Below are 12,422 nucleotides of genomic sequence, written 5' to 3'. Positions count from 1 at the left end.
CTATTTTATGGTATATCTAAAAAGTACACTTTCCATTTTTTTTGCTGAAGGACTGTTCCTAGATGTACTTTATATGTTGTTATTTAATAGTAGTTGAACCAGTTTTGGAGGATTGCAGTTTCAGTTATGAAAAAGAAAAAAAGTCAGATGGAAGTCGGAGGCTTTCCATTGACTTCAGTGGACTTTGGATCAGACCCTAGATTACGAACAGTATTAATAAAAATATCAAATAGTAGGATTGATGCCATGTTTTATTTCATACAAAAGAAAAAATGTAACTTATAAATTACATTTTAATGAGCTTATCAAAAATACCAAATAGTATAGTGTACTTAAAATTTTTTGTTGAGGACACACAAGTTACATTTTGCAGCATACAAATGATTTATCTTGTTACCATTAGCAAGATTTAAACACTGATGTACATTAAATAACACTTAAAATGTCTCACGCTAAACACAACATTTTTATCGTTATTTAAATTAGAGCTTTCTGTCAAAAAATGCCAATTTCTCAAAACCAAAACTTTTTCAGGAGATGTTGGTTTTGACAAAATTTCCCATTCCCAATTTTTGAAGCTTTTCTTTATAAGCTTTATTTTTATACAAAATAGAAACACAATTAAACAAAACATATATAAATACACACACGATGGAAATAAACAACAAAATTCAGTGTTCATTCTTTGTAAAACTTGGAGGGAAAAAAAACCAAAAAACTCTGAACCTGTAGAGGTCGTGCAGAGCATAATTATTACAGTGACTAAATAGATAAATAAAAGTGAGACATAACCTATGAGTATTGGGTACTAGTATATACTAAACTGCAAAAGTATGCAGTACTTGTGTGTGTGACCAGACATCCTCATATTTTTTCCTATTAGAGTCAATTTTCTATTAATGCAGTAGTAGAGAGCTCACTAAGCCAGTTTGCATAGGAGAGAGGAATTGCAGATTTCCATTTTCTCAAAATAACTCTTTTGGCCACTAAAATAGTTACTGCAATCCATTTCTTAGTATTCACTGGTAATACCAACTCATCCAGCACCCCTAAAATATAGAGGCTTGGTGAAGGAAAGATAGTAACACAAATTTTTTGAGAGAGCACTTAACTTGGTGTTCCAGAACATTTTTTGGCAGGTATAGAGGATTTGTGAAAGGTTGGCATGTGGCTGTCTGTGTCTCCAACATTCACCGTGTGCTGCCAACCTACCCTTAAACAATCATTCTTGAGTCCAGTAGTGCCTGTTTAATAACTTGTTCTGGAAGAATCACAAGGATAAGGAACTTGAAGTATCTTTCACATTAAACCAGATATCCTCCCAGGTTTCTGTTGCGATAGTAAGAGTACGTTCTTTTTCCTATTTTTCTCGAGACTGACATAGTAATGCAAAGCATTAAACCACTTATAAGTAATTCCTAAAAACTGACTTTTGTTTACATATTTCTTAACATGTTCCTCTAGGGATGAGAGAGTTGAAACAGACCAATTGTCCCCTAGTCTTGCCTGAATCTTTGAGGATAGCCACTGAAAGAAGGAACTGAGAGATAGCGGTAGCTGATATTTGTTACACATGTAATCCAAGGAGGCCAGTCTATCATCCCATATTATATCTTTAATTTTTGCTAATTGTTTTTCTATCCATATTGTCTTAACCGTGAAGTTGATCTTGATCCTGAGGCACAGGTTATCCCATAGTGGTATGAGAAGAGAATGAGTAAGATAGGATGCTGTAATCATCTTAACACATTGCAAGATGCCTGTGTAGATTACTCCTGTAGGAATTCTGTGCAACTGTGCAATGCAGAATTTTGCAGAAATTAATGTGCGCGCAAAATTTCCTTTCCCCCATAGAAATGAGCTGCAGTACTACTGGCAGCCACTAGGGGGCACTGGACCCAGCAGAGCCCAGCTCCCACACAAAAGACACTGCCGGTGGGGGGTGGGGGGAAGGGGACAGAGCTAGGGCGTTCCCGGCAGCTGCAATTCCCTGCACACTGTGAGGTAAGGAGACGGTGCCACGCAGGAAACTCCACACAAGCCAGGGACTGAGCATCGGGATGTTTCTCCCTCTGGATCCCTGTGCTCTGAGGGGTAAGGGAAGGGTGTCTGGGCAAGGGGGGGGGCCCGCACCTGGGCTCTGGGGGGTAGGGGGTTCAGGTGTATTGGCTGGGGGTGTGTGACTGGGCTCTGGTGGGGGCAGGTTATGGGTGTCGGGGGAGGGGGCAGAGAAATAGGAACTGGGTTGTCATAGGGGTTTCTTTAACTCTCTTCTCCTGGGGGGGATGTGTGTGTGTCTGTATTGTTACAGACATACTTGCTGACAGGTATTTTGAAATAAATTACCAAAATAATTGAAACTGGCCTGATTATGTAGTATTATTTTAACAAATAAGATTTGCAGAATTTTAAAATATTGTGTGCAGAATTTGTATTTTTTTGGTGCAGAATTCCCCCAGAAGTAGTAGATGCAAAGATTGGATTTTTTCTTAAGGGTATGCATAGCCTCTTAAAATATGCAAAAGAAGAGAGGAAACCAAATGGCATAGCTAAGTTTTTTTTTTTTTAATCTCCAGGCTAGTATGTATACAAAGCTATTGGAGGGGAAATCTAGATAATATAGGTACAAATCTGGCAACCCCATGCCTCCAGTTGCCCAGGAGTTTTTAAGCGTCTTGTGTGACAAGCAAGGCTTTTTTTTTTTTAATCCCATATAAATTAGATGATAAGCCTATTTATGAGAGCAAAGGAGATAACTTGAAAGGCAATAGGCTAATGATACAAGTCATTCTTGGGCAGATATTCATATTGGTTATTTTCTATTCTCCCCAATAAGGACAGAGGAAGGAGATGCCCCCTCTATACATCTTTGAAAATTTCTTTTAATATATAGTCCATATTTATAAAGACAATTTTGGGAAGATTAGAACTAACTTCAACACCTAAAGAGGTAATTTCTTTTGCATATTTGCAAGTGAAAATACTGAAACTGAGAAGGATCTGGTCTTTTGGATATATCCATTGCATATGACTTATTCTAGTTAATGCAAAAAATCAGATTTTTTCAAAAATATCAACTATTTTCAATAAAGTTGGGCTTCTTCAACAGCACAAAAAGTCATCAGAATCCAAACTGATTGTTCGATTGACCTAAATAGATTTTTTTTAATTGTTTTTGGTTTGCAAGATTTTGACTTTGCATCCCAATTCAGGATGGGAAATTTTTTTTTTTTTTTTGGTGTGTCAGAAACTTTCCTGGGATGGGAAAACCATTTCTCACCCAACTCTAATTTTAGACTAAATGATGCAAGAAGAATATCAAAATGCAATTTTTAGGAATTAATAAAAACAAATTTCCTATCTTTCTGCCCTAAATGGCTTTCTTTTGGATCTGCATTGTGAACAGCTTTAGCTTCTTTTTCACGTCTTCTCTTTTGGGTTCTTTTACTCTTTGGAACCTAAATCGTTTATAACCACATTCTCTATCAGCCTGTTAGGCCAATGTCTGTATCTTTTTAAAAAAAAAACCTCCATCAGCTACCATATGGTAAAGGAAGTTCTCATTTTCTATGTCCAGTGTACTATTCCACACTTCCCCAGTTTTGTTATAGTAACAATAGAAACTGACAAACTGTACAATGCACAATTCCTTTTAAATAAATTTTAGCACCTTCTAAAATAGCAGCTTCATCTTTCTTGAAAGGTTCCTTCCCCACTCTGAACTCTAGGGTACAGATGTGGGGACCTGCATGAAAACCCCCTAAGCTTAGTTTTACCTGCTTAGGTTGAAACTTCCCCAAGGTACAAACTATTTTACCTTTTGCCCTTGGACTTTATTGCTGCCACCACCAAGCGTCTACAAATATATAACAGAGAAAGAGCCCACTTGGAAACTTCTTTCTCCCCAAAATCCTCCTCAAACCCTACACCCCCTTTCCTGGGGAAGGCTTGATAAAAATCTTCACCAATTTGCATAGGTGAAAACAGACCCAAACTCTTGGATCTTAAGAACAATGAAAAAGCAATCAGGTACTTAAAAGAAGAATTTTAATTGAAGAAAAGGTAAAAGAATCACCTCTGTAAAATCAGGCTGGTAAATACCTTACAGAGTAATCAGATTCACAACATAGAGAATCCCTCTAGGCAAAACCTTAAGTTACAAAAAGACACAAAAACAGGAATACACATTCCATTCAGCACAACTTATTTTATCAGCCATTTAAACAAAACAGAATCTAACGCATATCTAACTAGATTACTTACTAAGTTCTAAGACTCCATTCCTTTTCTGTGTTATAACCTTGTCTATGTTATGCATTTGATTGTACATGTGAGCAATCTGCAAGAAAAAGATAAATTTGGAGATCTTCACACACTCCCCAACATCATTCAGTATGTGTGCAAGTACATGTTTGACTTTTAAATCAATAGGATTACTCACATGTGTAAAGTTAATCATATGCTCAAGTCTTCGCAAGTTATTGTAAGGTTTAATTGATCTACAACAATTCTAACCATGCTTGTTTACTGTTAGAGGTCCCAATCTTGGGACTTTTTACATATATATTTAACTTGACAACACGAGTACACCCATTGTTTTAAAAGTTAACCACAAACATAGGTGTTTGCAGTACTGGAGGGCTTTTAGTATTATAAAATGTGTTCTAAAAAGTAAACTTAATTTCCATCTGCCAAGGTTCTTACACTGGCACCCATAGGATCTCAGTAATTAATTAAGGCCCAGACCTTGCGAAGACTTGTGCTGGTGCTTAACTCTGTACATTGTGAGTTGTCAATAGAACTACTCACAACACATAGTTAAGTACTTACATAAATCTTTGCAGGATCAGGGCTAGACAGACAAATACATGAAAATCCTGCATTTTTTAAAAAAATGAATTGAACTATGATACTCCAAAACCATAACTTTAATGACATCTTTAAAATATTTCAGGAGCTAGCTAACAGTTAAACAACCTCATACTACTTTATTGCAAAATATCATTTGTAACAAGTTCCCCCTCCCCTCCCGGGGGTGGGGTGGGAGGGAGAGGAGGAGGAAACTACTTGCTACGTACAGTACCTTAATTAGGCATGGTATAAGAACGGAAGTACCTTCTTTTCTTTCCTCTGCATTTTAAACTACTAACATTTTACATTATGGGGGTAAAGGGGGGGGGTGGAGTTCTTTCACTTCAACCAGTCCTCCTGCATCCCTGTAGAAACAACTCTAACAAGAGATTGACACACTTAGTGGTGTTTGTCCATTTTTGGGGGGGGTGAGATGTTGGGGGGGGCGTTAGTGCATTCATTTTCATTATAGTTGGAGACTGGTTTGGAGAAAAAAAAATGTGTAAACTTAAGAAACTCAAACCATTATTGTTTACTTTTTCATAAGACAATAATAAAGTACAATTCAGAAGGGCCCTGATCTGTAAAGATTTAAGTAAGGCCATATGTAACTTTACCCATAAGAATATGGCTGTAGTGGAACTGCTCATGTGTTTAAAGTTAAGTCTTTGCAGATTTGGGGCCTTAGTTTTTCCTCATATTTACTTTGTACAAGTATTAATACGTTTTTCCTCTTAATGCTGTAGTTATTGCTGTATAAAATGTCTTTTAAATTTAATTTAATCTGTTTTTTTTCCTTCCTATTCTGATAATTGTATATGGATTATTTTAGAATAAACACAGCATAGGGTAAAATTTAAACAACAACTTTCATAATTGGGGAAAAACATATGTACAGGCCAAGATTGTGAAAAATGGGGCCCTAGTAGCTCCTAAAACCCACAATGGCCTGTCAGGGACCAGAACCAACACCATGCGACATATATGCTCACTTAAAACAGCATAGTCAATATTCACTATTCAAAATCTATCTGAAGCTATACTCACAGCAAAACAGTCACATAACACAAGCAAATAATTCTAATCAACTACATCGTTGGCAGAAGTTGTGATCTATTCAGTCAACTCAAAAACATCATCAACAAAAGGGGGGAGGAGGGGCTAAATTTAACCAATAAATTATTCACTGAGCAGTTTGCTCAGCTCCAGCAGCTATGCAAAAATAAGTCATGCAAACCTTGGCAAGCAAGGCAATAGGAAGGACTTTCCACATTATGAAATCCAGTAGAGGCTGAATGTTGTACGTCAGTGATTCTCCAGCTTTTCCATTCTGCAGATCTTTTCATAAAGAATAAGGGTCTTAGGCCCCTGCAACCCATCCTGACTGCAGCATTTCCACATTGACCTGCCTCTGAGCACCTCTACCCCTCTGGATCACCAAATGCTCTGCAGCCAGGAGGGAAAGGGGCTGCCTGGCAGTGCAAGGGCCAGAGCTGCCAGGAGCCTAGGGCCAGCCAGACCCAGGTAGTGGGGCCACCTTTACAGTGGAGACCCCAGTGGGGAGCAGGAAGGAAAAGCTGATGCCCGGTGGGCCAAACAGAAGGCCCTCACCAGGCTGCTCCAGCCCCTTTCCCTCCCCTGCCAGGCAGCCCCCTGCCCCCTTCCCCCCCCCCCCCCCCCCCCCGCAGAGCACCCTCCACACCAGCTGGTGCCAGCACTAGGCCTGGGCAGGGGGGTCAGCACAAGGAGGTTGCAGCTTGGGACCAGGCAGTGGCCAGAGCTGCTGGAAGCCTAGGGCAAACCCAGAGGTGGAGCCAGATCTGAGTTTTGTGGCCACGTGGATAGCGGAGCCCACAGCTGGGAGCAGGAGCCAGGCACAGGCAGGGGGAGGTGCGATGGGTCTAGAGGGCTTCCCTGGGCCTCTCCGGGCCTCTCCTAGCACCCCCACTGCCCCCATCTTCGTCACAGTCCCAGGTAGGGGACCCAGAATTGAGCTTTGCAGGGTGCCTTCATGGGCCAAAGACCGCCACCGCCACCGCCTCCTCCCCTCTAAGCACTGCTTGGTTTCACTCTGCGTTAGTCTTCACTACCTGAGGCGGTAAAGCTCCCAACCCAGGTCAGAAGTCTTGGGCTAGAGGGGCTTGCAATAGCAGTCTAAAAATAGCTGTGTAGACAGTGCTTTGCAATTGTGGCTCGGACTGGAGCTCCAGCTCTGAAGCACAGGGAAAGAGTGGGTCCTAGCAGGGCTGGATTTACCCCTTACATGCCTCTAGGCACAGCAACTTCAGCGCCCCCCGCCGCCTACAGCTGACCCTGCACCAATATGAATGTGAAACTTATTTTGTATTGTATTAAATCTGTGCTGGCCTCAATATACTGGCCCCTTTCCTCCCTGCAGCAGCCCCTCAAAGCAGTGCTGCCCAACACTAGCCCCCCTCTCTGCTGGCGGAGTAGCCCCCGGGGCAGCGGGGGAGGCCGGGGCACAGCCTTCCTGGGAAGGCATGAAACCCTTTGCCATGCACAGCCTCCCAGCCCGAGCCAGGGCACAGCCCACCTGCCCCAGGCGAGGTGCAAGGGGGGAACTGTACCTCTCCCTGTGGCTAGTGGTCCACTGGTGTCTTCCGTCACTCCCACAGCCCGGCATGGCAGCTGCACTCCGATTCTGCCCGTGCAAGCGAATGGGGCATTGGCCATGCCCCTCCCTCTCGCTTCCCAGCATGGGGCAGAAGCAGCAGGGCCTCCGAGATTGGGAAGGGGCTTGGATGCTCCCAGCACCTTCAGCAGCTGCCCTACTCACAGCGCCCCCAGGTGGGCTGACTCGGATGCTCACGCTGCTCCATCCCCATACACTGGGCAGCCACCAACCCCTGCCAGGAGCCCTCTTAATTTTTAGGCGCCCCTAGAATGCCAGTACCCCTAGGCACGTGCCTACTGTGCCTAACTGGAAATCCGGCACCAGGTCCTAGCCGAAACCTCATAGAGTCTACAAAGCTGTTTTAGACCACTAGCTCAAGTCTGTCTCCCCCGGGCTGTGTTGAGGTCCATTCCAAGAACCAGAACAAAGGGCTCTACGTAGAACCTGCAGTCCAACAAACCACACTTCACTTACGTCTGCAGTGCAACTGGCAGGCATACCCCGTGCAACTCAGGTAGGCATACGTGCATTAGCTGTGCTCGAGCTAGCATGCTAAAATCAGCAGTGTGGTATGTGTGGTGGCTCAGACCAGCTGCTCAAGTACAACCCTGGCCAAAATCCGAGGTATGTACTTGGAAGGCTAGCCTTAGCCAGTGCAGCCACACTGCTATTTCAGCCTGCTAGCTCAAGCAAGTGTACCTCTACCCAAGCTGGGAAATTACATCTTCCCAGCTGCGGTGTAGTTGTACCCTTTGTGGACATGTGCTGAATGTCAAGATGAAACTGTACTTGTGGCTTAACGAACTGGGCTGTGGCACAGGAGAGGTCAATCTCTGTGTGCCTCTGTAAAATGGGGATGATAATAAATCCCCTTCTCCTATCTTGTATGTGTCTTTTCTATTTAGTTTGCAAGCTGATCAGGACAGGGACTGTCTCCTATTAGGAGTGTGATGCCCAACACAATGGGACCCTGACCTCGGTGAAGGCTTCCAGGCACTGCTGTAATACAAATGATAATGAACACCACAGAGTTTGCTCCCACTATGCTAATTTCTTAAATACACCAGAAAGGGCTCTTACTTTTGCCTTGATTTTTATGACTTCATGCTGTCCAGTCTTACTGTCATTGCTTTTTTGTGCACCTATTGCTTACAGGCATATCTTTGAATGGTAAACCTGAATTTAAAAACATTAAATGGTAATAAGCATTGCTCAATCCAGCCACATCAGCACAATCTCCTGTACCTAGTGAAGATGTTAATCAGTTCCAAACATCTGTTAACTCTTTTACCTACTCAGGGCCTTCGTCCCCCAACTGTACTGACCCAGTTCACTTTTGTGCACCCTCCGTTCAGTCTGAGTTGATGGTGTAAAGCACCTCACAAGAGTGGGTATTAAGGGCCCATCCTGCAAACCCTCACTCATGGCAATAATCCTATCTGAGGAAGTGTTGGGGGATCAGGTCCTAACTTTGTGCACGCTCTTTCTCTTTAGATAAAATTAAAGGAGTTTGCTGTGCTCTGTTTAGACCATCAGGATCCATAACAGAGAACACTTCTCTCCACATTTCAATGCCTTTGGTAACTTGCAGTTCTTCACCAATAATTATTTCACTGTATTATCTACAATTTTCACACAAATCAGATGAACCCTCCAGAATTTTCCCTATATCTAGACAGCCCAATTCAAGATTCCTGGAGCATCTAAGACATATTATTGTACCAATACAACATCCACGCACCTGCACATTTTGAGGTGTTTGTACACCCAGGATGAAATCCTGGCTTACTGAAGTCAATGGGAATTTTGCCACTGACTTCAAAGGGGCCAGAATTTCACCACCAATACTGAGCTTATTTCATGTTATTTTAAAGCATTTATGCCAAATAACCTCAATAGGCTAAACAACCTATTTGCATCATAGGCTCCTCCAAATGAAGACAAAATGACAATCAAAGCCAAATACATGAAAGTTCCATGTTGACAGGCACAATGAGGTCACTCACTATGTGATAAAATGTAAAGCAGAACCAGCTCACAGAAACACAAAACAAAGGAAAAGGAAAGAGTCTCTCTGTGGTGAAAACAGGGCTTTGGAGCTGTGCTCCGGCTCCGCTCCAGCTCCAGGCAAAAACCTGCAGCTCCAGTGCTCTAGAGCTGCTCCGCACTCCAGCTCCGGACTCTGCTCCAAAGCCCTGGGTGAAAAGCTCATTCTCTGGGGTATAATTCACTCCTGTGAACAGAGCCTCCACAAAGCCAATACACCATTTAGGGTTGAGATTACCAAAGGAGTTTAAGGAATTTAAGCACCCAACTCCCACTGAAACTCAGTGAGATTTGTCCAGCTATCTCCTTTAAGTTCCCATGAAAATACCAGCCTTTTGCTCAAAATATGATGCATAAGCATAGTGATGCTGGCTCTCTGCAGTGGGGCGATTCTCTCCTTACAGGCTCAATCGTGCAAACCCTTATCCAAATGGTCCTCGTTACCTCGATGGGAGGATGCACATGTGTATGGATTTGCAGAATCAGACCCTACCCTTATAGAACTTCTCAGAATGCAACAGAGAGAGAGAGACAAAGAAAAACTTCCAGCCAAGGAGAGTTACCACAGCTTCTACTGTCTACACCAAGGAAGGCTTCCTTTTGACTCGCCTGGTAGACCTGGTGCCTACAGACCAGAAGGTCCCCATAATGCACAGTATGAGTATGAAGTAAGTCCAGCCACAGATTGGGCTACTCTGCTTATTGATTATGTCCATGTTAGTGTCTGAGCACCAAATAAAAGACACAGGGGCAGGAGTACGTTACTAACATTTGTGAAATTAAAGGATTTGCTTTCCCTAGACAAGTCAGTTTAAAAACCAAGCAAGAACTGTCTAGAAACAGATGATGTCCCTCAAGCCCAGGGATAGGAAAATGTTTTTATTAGCAGTACGGATTGTTGGAAAAAAAAAACACATTTTTAAGAGTCTGAGCTGGCTGCTATACAAAATTAGATTAACATTCACTGGGATGGGCATAAACCAAAACTTTGGATCCAAATTCCCCTTGGACTATGGATGTTCAAGATCTGGATCTAATTTTGTGGTTTCTGCCCACCTTCATGATTAAATACAAGAATGTTGCCAAAAAGAAAAATGAGTACTTGTGGCACCTTAGAGACTAACAAATTTATTTGAGCATAAGCTTTCGAGAGCTACAGCCCACTTCATTGGATGCATGCAGTGGAAAATACAGTGGGCAGATTTATATACACAGAGAACATGAAACAATGTTACCATACACACTGTAACAAGAGTGATGAGGTAAGGTGAGCAGGAGAGCTGGGGGGGAAAAACCTTTTGTAGTGATAATCAAGGTGGGCCATTTCCAGAATGTTGCCAGTTCTTCCATCAAGTCCTTCTCATTCCTTCCTATACACCCTACTCAGAAAAATTACCTTCAAGTGTCCCTATATAGTCACCTGAATAGTATTGCAGGTACAGTGGCTCACAGGCTAATCACTGGAAACATACATCTCTTCCATGGCCCTTAGGTGCACACTCCTCTGCCCATCCCTTCCTACCCTGTCCTCCCGCCCTCAACCCACTCCCCAGAAATTTCCATCTGTTGCTCCAAAATTCAAGTGCGTTCCAGATGTTGGATCTGTTGCTCCAAAATTCAAGTGCGTTCCAGATGCTGCAGACAATGGCCCCACATTCTCACAAAGCAACGCTTCATACTGCCGTATTGGAAACACCATTTTGCCCCAACGACCTGTGTGTTGAATGCTGTTTCCCTGACAAAACCCGGCGACGCTACCTTAAGTTGGCCGTTTCTGTGCTCCCCTCTCTTCCTAAAACCCGCCAAGCCACACCTGAGTCTTGGTGGTGCCCATCTTGTGAATGAGCAGGTGCCTGCTCCCCTGTTAATTACCCCTGAAGCCAAAGAAAGGGGGCGCGCTCATACGGCGCCACTGTGAGCTATTGCAGGACGCGGGGATGCCAGCGCACATCCCCTTCTCCAGCTCCTTCCCCCCGCAGGCGCTACACAGGAGGCTGGGGGGGGGGAGCGGGGATCGCAGACCCCAGGGATCGGGAAAGAGAACTTCAGCCACACCCCGGGAGCAGGCGGCCCCCGGGGGACGCAGTCCCGGAGCGGTGCCGCTTCTCGCCTCGGGTCCAGTTCCCAGCCTTTGACTTCTCCCCTCGCCGCCTCCATCCCCCTCGCCGGGCAGGCTCCCTCCGCGGGCGCCCCCCTCGCCCAGCCCCAGCGGCGCAGAGAGGGGAGCCCGCAGCCGGGGGAACCGGGGGCATGTGGGTGTGGGTGGGGGGGGTCCTTTTTCTTAACCCGCCCCACCCCATCTTCCTTCAGCCTCAGTGTGTCCCAGGCAGCCCCCTGGTGCCCCTTAGCTGCCCTCGCCCCCCCCGCCCCGCTCGGCGCTGACTGGAAAAACCTACCTTCAGCCACTTCCCCCGCCGCTGACCCACGAGGCCCCTCCCGAGGCGGCCGCTCCCTGCTGGGAGCCGAGCTCTGAGCGCCCGAGGAGAGAGGCGGCGGCTCCCGACAGGAGGAGCCCCCTCCCCCGCCTCCAGGCGCTTCTTTTTCTTCCTCTTCAACCACTCGGCTTCCCAAGTGCGGCCGGCCCCGCTGCCCGCACCCCGGCGCGCTCGCAGCTCCTGCGGCCCCACCTCCCTGCCGGGACCGAGTCCCGCTCGCCAGAAACCACAAGCTAGCAGCCGCCTGCGGCAGCGGACGCGCTTCTGTGCCCCGCCGGCACCCCGAGGGCGAGCAGCCGCCTTCCCAGCCCCCAGGCCAGTGCTCTCTCGGCTCCCGCGGCCGCAGCCCGGGGATGGCGCGTTAATTGGCAATTAGCTGCCTTTGTTAGTTGCAGGTGGCAAAGGCAAACGTTGTCCCCTCCTCTGACGCTTACTGCCTCCTTCCTGGGGGGAAA

The 12,422-nt window shown here is 45.1% G+C and overlaps 1 protein-coding gene across 1 annotated transcript in view; it reads right to left on the bottom strand.

Moving 5' to 3' along the window:
* A4GALT (alpha 1,4-galactosyltransferase (P1PK blood group)) overlaps positions 1-11,946 on the bottom strand; it is a 67,071-nt gene extending 55,125 nt beyond the window's left edge. Inside the window, exon 1 of the mRNA XM_077826071.1 lies at positions 11,929-11,946. The gene's annotated coding sequence lies outside the window, so the exon portion shown is untranslated. The remainder of the gene's footprint in view (positions 1-11,928) is intronic.
* Between the last annotated feature and the right edge of the window lie 476 nt (positions 11,947-12,422).

This window comes from Eretmochelys imbricata, chromosome 1, assembly GCF_965152235.1.
Source record: "Eretmochelys imbricata isolate rEreImb1 chromosome 1, rEreImb1.hap1, whole genome shotgun sequence".
Lineage (NCBI taxonomy): Eukaryota > Metazoa > Chordata > Testudines > Cheloniidae > Eretmochelys > Eretmochelys imbricata.
The sequence above is the reverse complement of the archived record's forward strand: the minus strand, read 5'-3'. Positions and strand labels throughout refer to the sequence as shown.